General features: G+C 47.3%; 5 non-coding genes and 6 pseudogenes across 5 annotated transcripts; all 11 read right to left on the bottom strand.

Annotated features, from left to right (window-relative positions):
- Nucleotides 1–11,932: 11,932 nt before the first annotated feature.
- LOC146043813 (5S ribosomal RNA) lies at nt 11,933–12,051 on the bottom strand (annotated as a pseudogene).
- A 345-nt stretch (nt 12,052–12,396) lies between these two features.
- LOC146044784 (5S ribosomal RNA) lies at nt 12,397–12,515 on the bottom strand. The gene has a single exon (XR_014465221.1). It is a non-coding gene; the product is annotated as a 5S ribosomal RNA (ribosomal RNA).
- Nucleotides 12,516–12,860: 345 nt separating this feature from the next.
- On the bottom strand, nt 12,861–12,979 carry LOC146044192 (5S ribosomal RNA; annotated as a pseudogene).
- Nucleotides 12,980–13,324: 345 nt separating this feature from the next.
- On the bottom strand, nt 13,325–13,443 carry LOC146044737 (5S ribosomal RNA). The gene has a single exon (XR_014465173.1). It is a non-coding gene; the product is annotated as a 5S ribosomal RNA (ribosomal RNA).
- Nucleotides 13,444–13,788: 345 nt separating this feature from the next.
- Nucleotides 13,789–13,907, bottom strand: LOC146044159 (5S ribosomal RNA; annotated as a pseudogene).
- A 345-nt stretch (nt 13,908–14,252) lies between these two features.
- LOC146043328 (5S ribosomal RNA) lies at nt 14,253–14,371 on the bottom strand. The gene has a single exon (XR_014464321.1). It is a non-coding gene; the product is annotated as a 5S ribosomal RNA (ribosomal RNA).
- Nucleotides 14,372–14,716: 345 nt separating this feature from the next.
- LOC146043884 (5S ribosomal RNA) lies at nt 14,717–14,835 on the bottom strand (annotated as a pseudogene).
- Nucleotides 14,836–15,181: 346 nt separating this feature from the next.
- LOC146043765 (5S ribosomal RNA) lies at nt 15,182–15,300 on the bottom strand. Its single transcript, XR_014464757.1, has one exon. It is a non-coding gene; the product is annotated as a 5S ribosomal RNA (ribosomal RNA).
- Nucleotides 15,301–15,645: 345 nt separating this feature from the next.
- Nucleotides 15,646–15,764, bottom strand: LOC146043940 (5S ribosomal RNA; annotated as a pseudogene).
- Nucleotides 15,765–16,109: 345 nt separating this feature from the next.
- On the bottom strand, nt 16,110–16,228 carry LOC146043307 (5S ribosomal RNA). Its single transcript, XR_014464300.1, has one exon. It is a non-coding gene; the product is annotated as a 5S ribosomal RNA (ribosomal RNA).
- Nucleotides 16,229–16,573: 345 nt separating this feature from the next.
- On the bottom strand, nt 16,574–16,692 carry LOC146044061 (5S ribosomal RNA; annotated as a pseudogene).
- Nucleotides 16,693–20,044: the final 3,352 nt, after the last annotated feature.

The raw sequence follows: 20,044 nt of genomic DNA, 5'->3' as shown, positions 1-20,044 counted from the left end.
CAAAATATAAGAAAGTTGATACTTATCTGTTCCTGCAGCTGTGTCACACTCCTGGTGTCCTCACACCTGTATCTGTCCGCTTCCTCTGTAATTTCTTCCAGTTGCACGTTTTCCTCAGTGTCCCACTCTCAGATCGTGCAGCACACTATCTGCACTTTGTGGACCCTTTAACAGGTCAGGCACCTGGGCTTCAAGTAAGAAGAAAGAAGAAGAAAAAAAAAAACAGAAGGGACAGAAGCCTCTTGCAACCTGGTTTAACCCCTTCCTGGATACCACTCCTTCTTGGATATAACTCTGCACTTATTTAAAAATGGCACTTAGAATAAAATGGCAGTTCAAAATTCACAAGTTCATTATATTCACTTGCCCTCTGCTGTTCTTGTACTGCTGCTACTAATCAGCTACCCACCTGAGCAGATAACCACTCCCACCTTCAGCAAAATTCTGAGCAGATAACCACTCCCACCTTCAGCAAAATTCTACTAAACACACCACTCCTTCTTGGATATAACTCTGCACTTATTTAAAAATGGCACTTAGAATAAAATGGCAGTTCAAAATTCACAAGTTCATTACATTCACTTGCCCCCATGCTGTTCTTGTACTGCTGCTACTAATCAGCTACCCACCTGAGCAGATAACCACTCCCACCTTCAGCAAAATTCTGAGCAGATAACCACTCCCACCTTCAGCAAAATTCTACTAAACACACCACTCCTTCTTGGATATAACTCTGCACTTATTTAAAAATGGCACTTAGAATAAAATGGCAGTTCAAAATTCACAAGTTCATTACATTCACTTGCCCCCTGCTGTTCTTGTACTGCTGCTACTAATCAGCTACCCACCTGAGCAGATAACCACTCCCACCTTCAGCAAAATTCTGAGCAGATAACCACTCCCACCTTCAGCAAAATTCTACTAAACACACCACTCCTTCTTGGATATAACTCTGCACTTATTTAAAAATGGCACTTAGAATAAAATGGCAGTTCAAAATTCACAAGTTCATTACATTCACTTGCCCCCATGATGTTCTTGTACTGCTGCTACTAATCAGCTACCCACCTGAGCAGATAACCACTCCCACCTTCAGCAAAATTCTGAGCAGATAACCACTCCCACCTTCAGCAAAATTCTACTAAACACACCACTCCTTCTTGGATATAACTCTGCACTTATTTAAAAATGGCACTTAGAATAAAATGGCAGTTCAAAATTCACAAGTTCATTACATTCACTTGCCCCCTGCTGTTCTTGTACTGCTGCTACTAATCAGCTACCCACCTGAGCAGATAACCACTCCCACCTTCAGCAAAATTCTGAGCAGATAACCACTCCCACCTTCAGCAAAATTCTACTAAACACACCACTCCTTCTTGGATATAACTCTGCACTTATTTAAAAATGGCACTTAGAATAAAATGGCAGTTAAAAATTCACAAGTTCACAATCAGTGCTTCTGACCTCTATTCACCATAGACTCTTAGCATGCACATATCCTAAGCTTACCGGTAACCATTACGTTTAACTAAAGTCCCGGATTGCAGGTCCTAATAACCTGACCCGTGCACAAGGGTTTCGGTGGGGCCCAAGCGGTGCTCCTATCTGAAGATGGGCCAGGGGAAAAACAATATAAGAAGGGCTCTTGGTTTGCTGTAAGCGAGGTCGCTTTAGTAGGGCGTGGGTGAATCCCACTTGGAGTCCTGGAAGGGTTAGATCACTCTCAAGTGTTGGTAAGGAGGCCTTTGGGCCCTTATAGTTACCCTGTTTCCTTACCCAGGCGTCCTGCTGGGATCAGTAAGTCTTCACCAGTGCTGTGTACCCTCCTGGGAGTGCTAGTGTGGGCGCCTAGACGTTGCCACAATCAGCTACACAGGACTACTGGCCACTGGCCTGCACTGTGACTCTCTATGCGGCCTCAATGGGTACAACCCTGTCATGCGCTAGGGGTGTCCATGGGTCCCTGACCCTATAATGTGCCTGGCGGGCGATATAATAGGGGTGGTAGGCAGGGGCACAGTGTGCAGTAAGGTACCTGTATCGGCTGCAGGTGCTGGTTCCAACCAGTCTCGATCTTCCGGACTCTGTCATCGCTGATCTGTCCCTGGTGACTGCATCAATGGTGCCTCTGCTGTCCAGGCTCTGCTGCTGCTTGCACCATGCTGCTGGGCTCTGGCTACTGTGCTCTGTGCTACCCACGTGCTGGCTGCTGGGCTCTGGCTGCTGGGCTCTGTGCTGCCCATGTGCTGGCTGCTGGGCTGGCACTTAATATTACTGCAGTGCTCTGGCAGCTTGACACTGTGACTGCTGCGTTCTCTTGAACAGTTTGCACGCTGCCTGACTGGCTCCTTCTCTCACAGGCTGGGCTGCCACTCATTACTGGAGCTCTGTGCTGCTCAAGTGTCTGGCAGGTCAGGGGTCACAGGTGCCACACTGCTATCTTCCTCTCTAGGTTGCCCAGTGTCTTTCAGGCTGAATGGAGAAGTCTCCTCTCTCTGTGCTAGCTGCTAACTTCCTCAGTCACCTCTGACCTCTCTCTTCCTGTCACACTCCAGCCTGTCTGTGTTTAACTCTTTAGGTCTGAGCTGTGCCTAGTGCTGGGGTATATTAAACCCTGGTTAACTGGAATGCACGGCACCTATTATTCCACAGTTATGGGGTGTTATATCCGCCCATACTTTTTTATGTGCGTGTCCTCACGCCACGCTCTCGGAGACATAAGTCCGAACCTTTCAAAGTTCTGAATCCGTAAAGTCTCTTTCACAGTCCGAATACTTTCAGTAAGAAGAGCAACCTACCGACAGTTATAACAGTGTCAACATAAATGAACAACCTATACATATATACATAAATATATAACATCAGAACGGCATGAGATTATTACAGCTGGAGCTTATTCTCGGTACCGGGCTGGAGTCCTCTACAGGTTCTGTGGTCAGTATAGCCGGGATGGACGGTATGCTCCACCCTACGTTCAACAGCAGTTCCTGCGGGCCCCTGGGCATGCTCCCGGGGGCGACGGTAGGGACCTCTGTCTGTCGAGAGTATGACTTAGGCTGGTTGCAATGTACCCAGTGCAGTCGAGTCCTGTCCGGTTCTCCGCTTTGGTGGACTTCGATTGCTGCCGTCGGGCTCTTGGTGACCACGTAGGGCTCGGCCTCCCATTTATGGTGAAATCTACGCCGGGGACGACTGTTAACGATAGGGGTGGGGTGATTCCACTCCTCTGCTGCAACCGGCTTCTCTCCTCTATTGGCGGGAACGAGGTTCACTCTTAAGCGTAGATGCCGTGAGACTGGGCTGAGGGAAATCGGTGCCTCCATCTGTCCACTTTGGCACCAATGGGCACGCCTGCGGAAAGGACGCCTGTCGGGGCCCGGCCGGTTTCTTCTCTCTGGCACCCCACCTGGACCAGTCACGTTCACCGCTTTGGCACCCTTTTCCTCCTCCACCACATCGAACTCCACCGTCTCGCCTTCTCTGAGACTGCACAGAAGTCTCCGCGAGTGGCTCTTCCTTAGGGCTGTCCGATGGACAAAAATGTCATCCCTTGTGTCGTTCCGGTTGATGAAGCCATATCCCCTTCAGATGTTAAACCACTTGACCGTCCCTTCGGTACGCGGGGCCAGCACTCTCTTCTCCACTTGGCTCCCCTGGATGCAGATTATGTGCCGTTGGGTGATCTCCCCAGCCTGGTCTTGGTTAACTGGTTCCTGCTTTAACGCTGCAATCAGCTCTTCAGGGCAATTCCTTAGTATGTTCATGCCCAGGATGATGGGAGCAACTCTCCCTTCCCCGCAGGTGATCACTAAATAACCCTGCCTGGGTAAGCGGGTTCATCCAATCTGCAAATCTGCTTCCCAGTACCCGTTGCAGACGACCTCTCGGCCATTGGCAGCAACCACCTTCACTTGCGTGGGGGGCTGTCTAAACGGTACTTTTCCCCAATACTTTTGGAGAGTGGGTAACTGTATCATGGATACCTGTGACCCGGTGTCGATCATGGCCACTGTCTCTATCCCGTTGATCACTACTGGGATCCTCGGGCATTGTCCTACATATTGGACCCACCAATCCTCCGGGTCTGAGTCTACTCCCGATGTTCTCCCCGAGGTTCGGCCCTCATCCTCGGGGCATTGCAGTTTATATGGTCGGACGAGGGGCAGTTTCTCTTGACGTGCCCGGCCTCCTGACAGTGTCGACAGATGGGCTGGCCTTGATGGTCGAATGGTTTTGAGGCTCGCCTCCCATATTCTCGGGGTGGGTCCCATCGATTCCGGTTCGACTGCTGTCCTTCCATCTTCCATCTGGCCTCCCCGCGGTTGGACGTGGTTTGCTGTGTCAGCTGGCGTATGTCTCGCTGCATTGCAGCCATCCCAAGGACCAGGTCTTCCACCTGGCGCTGGAGGGATTGGTCTGGATTCCCCGCTGGCGGTTTGTCACCTTGGGTGGTCCGGCCTTTCAGTCGGCCAACTTGTTCAGAGCTCGTGGCCACGGGTCCTCGAGCCCCCGCCATTTCTGGGTATTCTACCTCGGGGTCGGCGTGATTCCCGATGGTCCGGATGGCGGCGTTCTTAAAGTCAGCAAAGGACTTCCCCGGCATCTGCATCTTCAGAATTCGCAGCTGGGTCTTGACGGTGGGGTTCGACGCTCCCTCCACGAACTGGAGAGTGAGCGCCTCATCGCTGTTACGCACCTCATCTTTGTCAGCCGCTTGGATGAGCTTCAGGGCCTTCTGTAGACTTAGGGCGAAATCCCGGAGGGTTTCGCCTGGTCGCTGTTTCCGACCGTAGAGTTGCATCTTCAACTCCGGGAGGGTGGTGGTCTCGAGGATCACGGCCAGCCAATTCAAGATCTGGTCGGTGTCCTTCTTTTGGTCATCATCCCACGATTCGACCTCGCTAAGGGCAGAGCCCGTGAGTTGGCCGATTAGGATCTGTACCCTCTGTTCTTCGCTCGGGGTGTAGAACTGGGCCATGGACTTCATCTGGTTCCTGAATGCCGTGAACGCGGCGCCCTTGTTGGGGTCCCCACTGTAAGTCAGCATCCATGGGGCCCCAAAGTAATAGGGTAGCGTGATGGGAGCATGAGGGGTTGCTGCTGGAGCAGGTACTGCCACTGGAGGGGCAGCCTGTTGGTCGCCGTTGGGGGGCACACCGGGTGGTTGTCCACCCCCAACCTGTACTGCGTCCATCCTGGTATCAGATTATACTCCGCGTCGACTATATCCTGTTCGTGACGCCAGAAAACTGTAGACACCCAAAAGGAGAAGTTACCTTATGGATGCGGTGGGGGTTGTGCTTCCCCGATTTCACGGATCTCAGTCTGGAGTCTTCTCTTTATACAGGAATGGAGACAGAACACTCGACTACTGGGTTAGGTTGACCTTGTATTCCGGAATCTGTCACTGAGGACGTCAACCTCTTTCATTGAATAGTTTAACAGTATTATCACAACAAGCGAACAAAGTGCAATAGTGTAGAAACGTTTTACCATAATACTAGACAGTGCATAGAAGGATATGTTTTACCATAATACTAGACAATGCATAGAAAGAAATGTTTTACCATAATGCTCAACATTACTCATTACTTAGGAAGCCAATCAGTGCTTCTGACCTCTATTCACCATAGACTCTTAGCATGCACATATCCTAAGGTTACCGGTAACCATTACGTTTAACTAAAGTCCCGGATTGCAGGTCCTAATAACCTGACCCGTGCACAGGGGTTTCGGTGGGGCCCAAGCGGTGCTCCTATCTGAAGATGGGCCAGGGGAAAAACAATATAAGAAGGGCTCTTGGTTTGCTGTAAGCGAGGTCGCTTTACTAGGGCGTGGGTGAATCCCACTTGGAGTCCTGGAAGGGTTAGATCACTCTCAAGTGTTGGTAAGGAGGCCTTTGGGCCCTTATAGTTACCCTGTTTCCTTACCCAGGCGTCCGGCTGGGATCAGTAAGTCTTCACCAGTGCTGTGTACCCTCCTGGGAGTGCTAGTGTGGGCGCCTAGACGTTGCCACAATCAGCTACACAGGACTATTGGCCACTGGCCTGCACTGTGACTCTCTATGCGGCCTCAATGGGTACAACCCTGTCATGCGCTAGGGGTGTCCATGGGTCCCTGACCCTATAATGTGCCTGGCGGGCGATATAATAGGGATGGTAGGCAGGGGCACAGTGTGCAGTAAGGTACCTGTATCGGCTGCAGGTGCTGGTTCCAACCAGTCTCGATCTTCCGGACTCTGTCACCGCTGATCTGTCCCTGGTGACTGCATCAATGGTGCCTCTGCTGTCCAGGCTCTGCTGCTGCTTGCACCATGCTGCTGGGCTCTGGCTACTGTGCTCTGTGCTACCCACGTGCTGGCTGCTGGGCTCTGTGCTGCCCATGTGCTGGCTGCTGGGCTGGCACTTAATATTACTGCAGGGCTCTGGCAGCTTGACACTGTGACTGCTGTGTTCTCTTGAACAGTTTGCACGCTGCCTGACTGGCTCCTTCTCTCACAGGCTGGGCTGCCACTCATTACTGGAGCTCTGTGCTGCTCAAGTGTCTGGCAGGTCAGGGGTCACAAGTGCCACACTGCTATCTTCCTCTCTCTAGGTTGCCCAGTGTCTTTCAGGCTGCATGGAGAAGTCTCCTCTCTCTGTGCTAGCTGCTAACTTCCTCAGTCACCTCTGACCTCTCTCTTCCTGTCACACTCCAGCCTGTCTGTGTTTAACTCTTTAGGTCTGAGCTGTGCCTAGTGCTGGGGTATATTAACCCCTGGTTAACTGGAATGCACAGCACCTATTATTCCACAGTTATGGGGTGTTACAGTTGTCCACGATATAAAAGCAATGGGTCGCGTACCCTTGGCGGCGGTTACCACAACCGCAATGATTTTCAGCATAAATCACCACGAACCTCACAGAAAGATGGAGCAGTGACGCTTCTACAGCAAGACAACACTAGGCCACACCCCTTAAGCGTTTCATCATCAAGGACTACGTATAAAATTATATGCAATACATAACATTACATATTTGCTAAATAAATTCTATGGAACGTTTTTAGACAAAAAAACTAATCTAATATCAGGATATACACACAATAAACTTGATAAAAATGTATATATACACACAACAAAATATTTGTGAATGCCTAAGCTTTCTAAACACTTAGCTGAAAATTAAGTAATATATACAAAGATATATATCGCATATATCGCTCTCCTCTTGTACTCAAAAATGAAGTATCAATATATATATATATATATATATATATATACATATATGTTTCTGAAGATCGGCACTGCTGCTGACAGGGATGAGAGTCCGTGGTGCCTTCCTTGAGGTGATAATACCAGATAGTCCCCCTGTAACTGACGGCGCAGCTTCAATGAGGTAGGCGGCACTCCAACGGTAAAGTTTCAAAACAATGCAATATTTATTTCAGTGAGCCATTGCCTACGTTTCAAGACTTTTGTCTTTTCATCAGGGCGTGTAGCTAAAAAATAAAGTGCTGAAACGTAGGCAATGGCTCACTGAAATAAATATTGCATTGTTTTGAAACTTTACCGTTGGAGTCTCGCCTACCTCATTGAAGCTGCGCCGTCAGTTACAGGGGGACCATCTGGTATATATACATACATATATATATATATATATCATATATTTAGCCACATCTGTCAATCATCCCCGTGTGTATAACGCTGGGCGGAGTTGTGTATAACAACTCCGCCCAGTGTTGTACACACAGGGGATGAGTGACAGATAATGCTCCCCTCCCTCCCGGCCATACACTACACTGCCCCGGTGCAGATCCCTCCCTAAGGCCGGGGCATACTTGCCTAATTCAGAATTCACCTCTCCGGGAGAAGACCGGAGAGGCAACAAGTCAGGGGGGTGGGGGCCAGGCTGACATCACTTAAATGCCGCGAAATGCAGCGATCGCGTCATTTAAGCCCCGCCCCCTCACCACGGACCCACGATTTAAGGGAATTAAACCAGCGGGCATGGGGGGAGCCGGGGCTATTATTACATGCCACAGACGTATACAGGGGGGGCCCAAGGTGGCGATCACACCCCCTAGACTATAGCTCCCAGCTGGGTGTAAGCCAGCATCCACTGCTGAAGAGCCCACTGCCTTCTGAGCAGACGCTGTGCTGGTGCCACAGCCTGGTGCTGCTATGCGCCCGGAGCTCCGTGTGCTGCGCCCTGCTGGCCCTGCCGGGGAGTGGGAGGTCCCCCACCCGATCCCCAGGCCCCCTCTTCCCATGCTGCTATGCTCTGGAGTGTCGGACCCAGAAGTGGTGGCCTTGCTGATTAAAAAACACCCCCAGCAGCACTGCACCCACCCCTCCCACACCTGCAGCACACGCCTCGCCCACCACCCTTGCCCACACTGCACCTGCGCAAAAGACAACTGCAGTACCCCCCACACCCACCACATCCCCTACCCACACACACCCGCTCCTCCCCAACCCGCGATAACACTGCACACACCCACGGCACCCCTGCAACCGCACCTACTGCGCACAGAGTATACCCACACGTGGATCAACCGCACCCAACCCTCACCCACCCGCAGTACCCCTGCTACCATCTATGACCCACCTGCAACACCACCGCACCCGCCCCACCAAAAGGACTCCCCACACCTAACTCGCTCCCAGCCACAGCACCCCTACAAGTGCAACTCCACCAGATGCAGCACATCCACACCCACAGCACCTTCCCCCACCTGCGGCAAACCTGCACCCACCACTCCCCCGCCTGCGGTACTAATTCAACCACCCACGACCCCCCCCCCCCGACACCAGGTCATTCTCTACCCACACTAGTCCCTCACCCAGCCAAACCAAAACCCCACTGCCCATCACCCACCCACAGTACCCATACCTCCCCCACCACACCCCCATCAGCTCCTCACGCACAGCACCCCCGCAACTTCCCCTAACTCAACCGGTGCACCACGCACCCCACCAAACCCACATGGAGCACCCCTGCACCTGCAACTCCACCACCCACATTTTCACCACCCACACCACTCCCAATCAACCTCCACCACCCACGGCACTTTCGCACCTGACCCTCACACACCTACGCCACCCACACACCACTGCACATGCCACTCCACCACTCACGGCAACCTATGTAAACACCACACCTGCCTCTCCCACAGCCGTAGTATTTCCACACCCGCCCTTCCCACACAAACCCTCTTTTACACAATAAAGGCCTTCACAGGTAAAGGGGGCAGAGCCCCTCACAACGGTGTGAAGAGGACCCGTAGGGTGCGATAAATCACCTTATATATATATATATATATATATATATATATATATATATATATATATTGCAAAAGAACACTGGTAAAATTAGCGCTGAATTGAGTCCAACCAGCTGGTACACACTTCAAGGGTTTCAGACTCTCTGAAGGAAAAAACACCAAGTCCTCTTTCCAGACTGCTGCTCACTCCAAATTAGTTCCCAGGATTTAAGGAACAGGGGAAGATCTGTCAAAATTGAACAAAGGAGGAGCGCTCCATAGTGTAAAACCACAATATTTTAATGGGCAGTAAAAAGCTCCAAGGTAACAGCCAATATAATGCTCGTACCAAAAAACACACTGCTGTGGGCTGGCTACCACACGATATTATACGATATTATATATACAATCCAGGCAATCACTCCTACCGCCTCCGGAGCTCTGGGGGAAACCACAGCAAGGAACGCTGGTCACTCCCCGTGGACTCGGCGTCTCGGGCACCCAACACAGGAACAGCGGGTAGTAGGGGGATGCCTGGTAAGGAGAGCGATCATCACCTGGCTCCATCTAACGCGTTTCGTATTAAAACTTCGTCAGAGGGCGTTCAGACGAAGTTTTAATACGCCCTCTGACAAAGTTTTAATACGAAACGTGTTAGGGTGGAGCCAGGTGACGATCGCTCTCCTTACCAGGCATCCCCCTACTACCCGCTGTTCCTGTGTTGGGTGCCCGAGACGCCGAGTCCACGTGGAGTGACCAGCGTTCCTTGCTGTGGTTTCCCCCAGAGCTCCGGAGGCGGTAGGAGTGATTGCCTGGATTGTATATATAATATCGTGTGGTAGCCAGCCCACAGCAGTGTGTTTTTTGGTACGAGCATTATATTGGCTGTTACCTTGGAGCTTTTTACTGCCCATTAAAATATTGTGGTTTTACACTATGGAGCGCTCCTCCTTTGTTCTATTTTGACATATATATTATATATATATATCATATATATATATAATATATATATATATATATATATATATATATATATATAGTAGTAGGTTGGTGCGTTCGGCACTCCGGACGATATGGCAATTACCTTGGTGCCTTCCCTAGAAATTGTAGATAGGTACTGTAGATCCCTTTAGCCCTTGAATTTGAGCATAAGGAAATAAGGCGGCACTCCAAGGGTTTTGGTAAAACTTGAAAAAACTTTTATAAGAACATGGTGAAGAAATAGGACATCTACAACGACGTTTCAAGGCCTACCGGCCTTTTCATCAGGATGTCATCCAAAGTGCAGTCTGTGCTGTGCAAAAACAAGTAACTGAGCTGCAGCTCTCTTACCTGCATATATGGCTTGTGCGTGTCCGTCTGCTTCCCCGGCGTCTGACGGAGCCGTGCTTCCGGGTGCATCAGCTACTCCCCCTTCGTGCGGTTGTTGCTTAGCAACCCTGGACGCTGCTGGTTCCGTTGCGCTTGAGGGAGATGGACAGAGCTCGTTAGTGTGTACGTGAATTGCTAAATCGGACCAACATAGAAAAAAGTTGGACATGTGAAAAAACAAATATAAAATGTAATTAAAACATAGTGCTAGCTGAGCCATATGTGAATAAAGTTACATGTGTGAAGAACGCACATTAGATACATGTTAGAGTGGAAAAAAATGGGAATGTAGTATCTTATTTTTTCAGCAACATCTACCGCACTTTGTACTCCACATTACATATATCGCATATCACATATTATTGTAAGCAAATAACTGGAGAATCCGGTATTCCACATATAGAACGAAAAAGGTTAATAAAGATAAGAAGATGAAGAAATAAATGAAAACATGGAAAGCTGAAACAAGGTATATGGCCCTGACCCGTAGCCAAGGATAATCCAAGGGGTTTTGTACACCTCTAATTGGATGAAACAGTTTTGTTTGTGCTGTAGTCCCTTAGATGAATGCGTTCCAGGCTATCATTTCATTGAGTCCCGCTGGTGCCATTGTCTTAAGCCTGTATATCCACTGAGCCTCTTTCTTTGTAAGTATTTTCTGTCTGTTACCGCCTCTGCTGAGTGTGGGGACGTGATCAATGATTTTGCATTTGAGATCTGCCAGAGTGTGTCCTTTTTCTTTAAAATGTCGGGCAACTGGTTGATTGATGGTTTTGCCCTGGAGGCTTGCTGAGATGGCTGATCTATGTAATGCCATTCTGGATCTCAAATGCACTAAAGTTTGCCCTACGTAGTATTTGTTACATGGGCATACTATAATGTAAATAATGAACGGAGTTTTGCAGGTCAAAATGTGTCGAATCTTATAGATCTTATCTTCATGTGGATGTTTGAATGTTGTTCCCATTTCTAGATAGCTACAGGCTGTACAGGAAGGACATCTGTAACAGCCTGGTTTTTTCTCTTGGATATTGAAAAGAGTAGTTTTGGGTTTGCTTTCTATATTTGTTTTGACAAGCATGTCGCGTAGATTTTTTCCCCTGCGGTAACTGGGCATAATGTGTTTTTGGCTAAAAACTGGCAATTGTTTGTCACATTTTACAATAGGCCAAATGCCTTTGAGGGCTCTGGGTGGTACTCTAGTGGCAGGATTGTACGTGGTCACTCTTCCAAATGTCTGTACTGGCAATAAAAAGTAAAAGTTTTCAATTTAAATAGCTAGAGAATAAAAACAATTTGCCAGTAATGTGAAAAAAGCCTACAGCACCTGGTGTTCCAATGTGGTCTCCCACCCAAGTACTAACCAGGCCCAACACTGCTTAGCTTCCAAGATCAGACGAGATTGGGCCTATCCAATGTGGTATGGTTGTAGGTGTGATACAGGCACTTTTTTGCCCTCTTCTACTTCTATCACCAGGTAAGCTAATAAAAAAGTTTCCTAACTGTATTGGCATACTGAAAAAAATCATGTGTTGGTAATGTAAAAAGAGCTACAGGACATGATATTAGCAGGGGGTCTTAAATTAAACTACTAAAGAGGCTCAACACTGTTTAGCTGCCAAAAGCAGTTGGAATTGGGCCTAAACAGTGTGGTAAGTCTTTAGGTGATGGCTATTGTGTCTGTTTGACCTCTTCCAAATGTCTGTACTGGCAATAAAAAGAAAAAGTTTCCAATTTAAATAGCTAGAGAATAAAAACAATTTGCCAGTAATGTGGAAAAACCTACAGCACCTGGTGTTCCCATGTGGTCTCCCACCCAAGTACTAACCAGGCCCAACACTGCTTAGCTTCCAAGATCAGACGAGATTGGGCCTATCCAATATGGTATGGCTGTAGGTGAGATACAGGCACTTTTTTGCCCTCTTCTACTTCTATCACCAGGTAAGCTAATAAAAAAGTTTCCTAACTGTATTGGCTTACTGAAAAAAATCATGTGTTGGTAATGTAAAAAGACCTACAGGACATGATATTAGCAGGGGGTCTTATATTAAACTTCTAAAGAGGCTCAACACTGTTTAGCTGCCAAAAGCAGTTGGAATTGGGCCTAAACAGTGTGGTAAGTCTTTAGGTGATGGCTATTGTGTCTGTTTGACCTCTTCCAAATGTCTGTACTGGCAATAAAAAGAAAACGTTTCCAATTTAAATAGCTAGAGAATAAAAACAATTTGCCAGTTATGTGAAAAAACCTACAGCACCTGGTGTTCCCATGTGGTCTCCCACCCAAGTATTAACCAGGCCCAACACTGCTTAGCTTCCAGCATCAGACGAGATTGGGCCTATCCAATGTGGTATGGCTGTAGGTGAGATACAGGCACTTTTTTGCCCTCTTCTACTTCTATCACCAGGTAAGCTAATAAAAAAGTTTCCTAACTGTATTGGCTTACTGAAAAAAATCATGTGTTGGTAATGTAAAAAGACCTACAGGACATGATATTAGCAGGGGGTCTTAAATTAAACTACTAAAGAGGCTCAACACTGTTTAGCTGCCAAAAGCAGTTGGAATTGGGCCTAAACAGTGTGGTAAGTCTTTAGGTGATGGCTATTGTGTCTGTTTGACCTCTTCCAAATGTCTGTACTGGCAATAAAAAGAAAAAGTTTCCAATTTAAATAGCTAGAGAATAAAAACAATTTGCCAGTAATGTGAAAAAACCTACAGCACCTGGTGTTCCCATGTGGTCTCCCACCCAAGTACTAACCAGGCCCAACACTGCTTAGCTTCCAAGATCAGACGAGATTGGGCCTATCCAATGTGGTATAGCTGTAGGTGAGATACAGGCACATTTTTGCCCTCTTCTACTTCTATCACCAGGTAAGCTAATAAAAAAGTTTCCTAACTGTATTGGCTTACTGAAAAAAATCATGTGTTGGTAATGTAAAAAGACCTACAGGACATTATATTAGCAGGGGGTCTTAAATTAAACTACTAAAGAGGCTCAACACTGTTTAGCTGCCAAAAGCAGTTGGAATTGGGCCTAAACAGTGTGGTAAGTCTTTAGGTGATGTCTATTGTGTCTGTTTGACCTCTTCCAAATGTCTGTGCTGGCAATAAAAAGAAAAAGTTTCCAATTTAAATAGCTAGAGAATAAAAACAATTTGCCAGTAATGTGAAAAAACCTACAGCACCTGGTGTTCCCATGTGGTCTCTCACCCAAGTACTAACCAGGGCCAATACTGCTTAGCTTCCAAGATCAGACGAGATTGGGCCTATTCAATGTGGTATGGCTGTAGGTGAGATACAGGCACTTTTTTGCCCTCTTCTACTTCTGTCACCAGGTAAGCTAATAAAAAAGTTTCCTAACTGTATTGGCTTACTGAAAAAAATCATGTGTTGGTAATGTAAAAAGACCTACAGGACATGATATTAGCAGGGGGTCTTAAATTAAACTACTAAAGAGGCTCAACACTGTTTAGCTGTCAAAAGCAGTTGGAATTGGGCCTAAACAGTGTGGTAAGTCTTTAGGTAATGGCTATTGTGTCTGTTTGACCTCTTCCAAATGTCAGTGCTGGCAATAAAAAGAAAAAGTTTCCAATTTAAATAGCTAGAGAATAAAAACAATTTGCCAGTAATGTGAAAAAACCTACAGCGCCTGGTGTTCCCATGTGGTCGCCCAACCAAGTACTAACCAGGCCCAACACTGCTTAGCTTCCAAGATCAGACGAGATTGGGCCTATACAATGTGGTATGGCTGTAGGTGAGATACAATCACTTTTTTGCCCTCTTCTACTTCTATCACCAGGTAAGCTAATACAAAAGTTTACTAACTGTATTTGCTTACTGAAAAAAATCATGCGTTGGTAATGTAAAAAGACCTACAGGACATGATATTAGCAGGGGGTCTTAAATTAAACTACTAAAGAGGCTCAACACTGTTTAGCTGCCAAAAGCAGTTGAAATTGGGCCTAAACAGTGTGGTAAGTCTTTAGGTGATGGCTATTGTGTCTGTTTGACCTCTTCCAAATGTCTGTACTGGCAATAAAAAGAAAACGTTTCCAATTTAAATAGCTAGAGAATAAAAACAATTTGCCAGTAATGTGAAAAAACCTACAGCACCTGATGTTCCCATGTGGCCTCCCACCCAAGTACTAACCAGGCCCAACACTGCTTAGCTTTCAAGATCAGACGAGATTGGGCCTATCAAATGTGGTATGGCTGTAGGTGAGATATAAGCACTTTTTTGCCCTCTTCTACTTCTATCACCAGGTAAGCTAATAAAAAAGTTTTCTAACTGTATTGGCATACTGAAAAAAAATCATGTGTTGGTAATGTATAAAGACCTACAGGACATGATATTAGCAGGGGGTCTTAAATTAAACTACTAAAGAGGCTCAACACTGTTTAGCTGCCAAAAGCAGTTGGAATTGGGCCTAAACAGTGTGGTAAGTCTTTAGGTGATGGCTATTGTGTCTGTTTGACCTCTTCCAAATGTCTGTACTGGCAATAAAAAGAAAAAGTTTCCAATTTAAATAGCTAGAGAATAAAAACAATTTGCCAGTAATGTGAAAAAACCTACATCGCCTGATGTTCCCATGTGGTCTCCCACCCAAGTACTAACCAGGCCCAACACTGCTTAGCTTCCAAGATCAGACGAGATTGGGCCTATCCAATGTGGTATGGCTGTAGGTGAGATACAGGCACTTTTTAGCCCTCTTCTACTTCTATCACCAGGTAAGCTAATAAAAAAGTTTCCTAACTGTATTGGCTTACTGAAAAAAATCATGTGTTGGTAATGTAAAAAGACCTACAGGACATGATATTAGCAGGGGGTCTTAAATTAAACTACTAAAGAGGCTCAACACTGTTTAGTTGCCAAAAGCAGTTGGAATTGGGCCTAAACAGTGTGGTAAGTCTTTAGGTGATGGCTATTGTGTCTGTTTGACCTCTTCCAAATGTCTTTACTGGCAATAAAAAGAAAACGTTTCCAATTTAAATAGCTAGAGAATAAAAACAATTTGCCAGTAATGTGAAAAAACCTACATCACCTGATGTTCCCATGTGGTCTCCCACCCAAGTACTAACCAGGCCCAACACTGCTTAGCTTCCAAGATCAGACAAGATTGGGCCTATCCAATGTGGTATGGCTGTAGGTGAGATACAGGCACTTGTTTGCCCTCTTCTACTTCTATCACCAGGTAAGCTAATAAAAAAGTTTCCTAACTGTATTGGCATACTGAAAAAAATCATGTGTTGGTAATGTAAAAAGAGCTACAGGACATGATATTAGCAGGGGGTCTTAAATTAAACTACTAAAGAGGCTCAACACTGCTTAGCTGCCAAAAGCAGTTGGAATTGGGCCTAAACAGTGTGGTAAGTCTTTAGGTGATGGCTATTGTGTCTGTTTGACCTCTTCCAAATGTCTGTACTGGCAATAAAAAGAAAAAGTTTCCAATTTAAATAGCTAGAGAATAAAAACAATTTGCCAGTAATGTGAAAAAACCTACAGCACCTGGTGTTCCCATGTGGTCTCCCAACCAAGTACTAACCAGGCCCAACACTGCTTAGCTTCCAAGATCAGACGAGATTGGGCCTGTACAATATGGTATGGCTGTAGGTGAGATACAATCACTTTTTTGCCCTCTTCTACTTCTATCACCAGGTAAGCTAATACAAAAGTTTACTAACTGTATTTGCTTACTGAAAAAAATCATGCGTTGGTAATGTAAAAAGACCTACAGGACATGATATTAGCAGGGGGTCTTAAATTAAACTACTAAAGAGGCTCAACACTGTTTAGCTGCCAAAAGCAGTTGAAATTGGGCCTAAACAGTGTGGTAAGTCTTTAGGTGATGGCTATTGTGTCTGTTTGACCTCTTCCAAATGTCTTTACTGGCAATAAAAAGAAAACGTTTCCAATTTAAATAGCAAGAGAATAAAAACAATTTGCCAGTAATGTGAAAAAACCTACATCACCTGATGTTCCCATGTGGTCTCCCACCCAAGTACTAACCAGGCCCAACACTGCTTAGCTTCCAAGATCAGACGAGATTGGGCCTATCCAATGTTGTATGGCTGTAGGTGAGACACAGGCACTTTTTTGCCCTCTTCTACTTCTATCACCAGGTAAGCTAATAAAAAAGTTTCCTAACTGTATTGGCATACTGAAAAAAATCATGTGTTGGTAATGTAAAAAGACCTACAGGACATGATATTAGCAGGGGGTCTTAAATTAAACTACTAAAGAGGCTCAACACTGTTTAGCTGCCAAAAGCAGTTGAAATTGGGCCTAAACAGTGTGGTAAGTCTTTAGGTGATGGCTATTGTGTCTGTTTGACCTCTTCCAAATGTCTGTACTGGCAATAAAAAGAAAAAGTTTCCAATTTAAATAGCTAGAGAATAAAAACAATTTGCCGGGGGGGCGTGGTCTGGCCACGGAAGGAGCAGGTAATCCAGTCACACAGCTCCTGCAAATTTGCCCACAAAAACCCCATTTCCACCCCCACCCACCACCTGGACCCTCTCCCCCACGCTCACCAAGCCAGCGGGGACCCTCCGGATCCAGCCACCCACAGAACGGAGCCTGGGGACGGCTGCTACACTTCCCCGCAGCTGAGGCCTACTAAAAGCTCCAAGCCGCGGCCTAGATTTCTTCAGCTACCCGGCGGCGGAGCTCCAGAGCCGGAATCGCGGCAGTACAGGGCGCCGGGACCGCTGGAGACCCCAGAAACGGGACACAGAGGTAAGCGGAACCTCCCCCACCCCCGCACCACCCGTGGAGACCTGTGTCAGGGGCCCTGGAGCCTCCATACAGCAGTGGAGCTCCTCATCTCCCCTGCCAAATAACAAGCGGCGGCCATCTTGGATTTCAGCAGCATCCCAGCAGTGACACTACTGCTGAGCCCCCACAGTGCCTGGCTGCCAACGGCTGCTTACCCACAAGCTGCAGGACCCCACACAGCAACCCAAGGCTCCCCTCCAGCTGCCCCTCGTCCAGGAACCTGGGAGCAGACTTAAACTCAGCAGAGGCTATAGGATACTGGTGGCCAGTGCTGGCACGACCACCTCATTTTAACCATTGCTACACAGTAGTCGCCCCAACTACACTGTCCCCTAAGACCTGCTCTCCCACAGAAATGTCACACGGTACGCCCTAAGGATTGCTGACACCCGCCACCACTCCGACATGATTTGAATCTACACCGCAGCAGTGGTATGCCAGTGGGTCGACGCTAACCTGCCGACAGCTTAACTCGCACCTATATCCGAGCCTACTATAAGTCTATTCAACCCGTCGACCGCCCCTCAATCTGCAGCAACCATGCCTCCTAAAAAAGCGAAGGAAACAAGTGGCGTCCCCCCAGTCAGCTTTTTTAAGTCCGCATCTCAGTCCCCTAACCCTAAGCAGGCTACAAACAAAGGCCCCTGTACGCCCACTTTATCCGCACACAGCGCTTCATTCGACCCTATCTTGGCGGGCAACAGTCAACAATCACCAGCAGGGGACGATGCCCCCCTCACTTTGGGACTGATGAAACAATTGCTAGCCTCATTCAAGACAGATATATCCACAGAATTTAAATCTGCGCTCCAATCCTGTCAGCAGGATATAGAGGCGGTCGGACGCCGCACTGACCACATCGAGAATAAGATGGATGAAGTGGTCAAATCCCACAACGAACTACTTGCTCTCCACGAAGGAGTTCAGGATGAAGTGAGGGTCTTACAATCCAAGATTTGCGACATGGAGGACAGATCGAGACGCAACAACGTCAAAATAAGAGGCATCCCGGAATCTGTTTCAAATTCGGACCTAACGCAATTCGTAACTGACGTGTTTTCAAAATTGTTGCCAACTACACAGATCACAGACTTCCTTCTGGATCGCATTCACCGTTTACCAAAGGCCCGGAACGCCCCCCAAGATGCCCCACGGGACACACTAATGCGCCTCCACTATTTCCACATCAAGGACTCACTGCTTAGGGCCGCTAGACCATCCAGCCACTCCGCTTCAATCCTGGGGGATCTCCAGATTTTTGGCGATCTGTCCGCGGGCACTCTGTCTCTTCGCAGGTCGTTTACCACGGTCACAAAGGCCCTTAGAGAAGCGGACATCCCCTACAGATGGGGATATCCCACAAAATTACTCATCCGGAGAAATGGCTCTACTTTTGTTGCTTCTACACCTTCTGAGGGATTACAGTTTCTGGCTTCCTGGAAACTAGAAGTAGGCTCTGCGAAGAGCCCTGAAGACTTGCGCCTCACACGGGACTGGTCGGTGGCAGGCGGGTCCAATTAACAGTACGCCATGTCCCGGGACATGACCCGGTCTCTCACCTTTAATGGTTGTCTATTATAGAATAGTCTAAAACGCTCTATAATTGACTGTATGCTTTCTCTCTAACAGACGTCTTTACTCAGGTTGTGTGGCCGGGAATTGTTTGGGACCTCTATGGCCCAGTTGGCTTACATGCTGCTGCTTAGTTTAGTTTAATATTGTTATATAGTAACTTCTGGCGAGTCCTGTGCCGTGGCCCCCCTACAGAATAGAGCAAGTCTTTAAGGCCTACAAATACCCACCACGGCCCAAACATTATATTAGCAGTTGCAACTCTTCCCCCGGATTACGGGGTCTGGGGTTACTACGGCACAGGACCGTCTTTCCGCCCTTCTCATGTTTTATCGCTTCCACAGGAGTGTTGGTGGTGTTAGCTATCCCCTCACGCCCCTACTGTGTCACCTACACTGGTGGCCCTCGTTAGCCCCTTTATGGAGCTATTTTACCCCTTTCAACCCTCCCCTTGCTTACCCGGTTTACTTATACATACCCTTCTTATTTTATTTTATTTACTTTTAAAATGCACACTGTTGTTCTACTTTTACATGTTGAGATTTGGCTGTGAAGCAACATGCCTACCTTACTGTTTAAATGGTTAAACTGCTATCATTAAATGTCAAAGGCCTCAACTCGCCTAACAAGAGACAGGTGGCCCTGAAGTATTTTAGCAAACAGAAAGCCCATATAGTCGCTCTCCAAGAAACTCACTTCCTCCAATCATCCCCTCCCCAATTCTCCAGCCCCTCCTATCCCCATTGCTACCAATCCAATGGGCCTAGTAAAAAGGCGGGTGTCGCCCTTCTGATCTCCAGGTCTTGCGACTTTGTACTGGAACAACAGTTCGCCGACCGGGAGGGCAGATACCTCATTGTCACCGGGAAACTGAACAGTAAACAAGTAACATTAGCGGTTCTCTATGCTCCTAATTCCAAACAACTCCCTTTTTTAAGGAAATTTTGTAACACTCTCTCAACATGTCGGAAGGGGCTGCTCATGGTTCTGGGAGACTTTAACCTAGTAGTAGATCCCTCTATTGACAAAACAGTAAAACATGATAAACACGGTAACCGTTCAGAGCCCACTCAGTCCTCCGC

Source organism: Crinia signifera, chromosome 19 (genome assembly GCF_055691185.1).
Source record: "Crinia signifera chromosome 19, ASM5569118v1, whole genome shotgun sequence".
NCBI lineage: Eukaryota > Metazoa > Chordata > Amphibia > Anura > Myobatrachidae > Crinia > Crinia signifera.
Note: the sequence above shows the minus strand (reverse complement) of the source record. Positions and strands in the feature narration are given on the sequence as shown.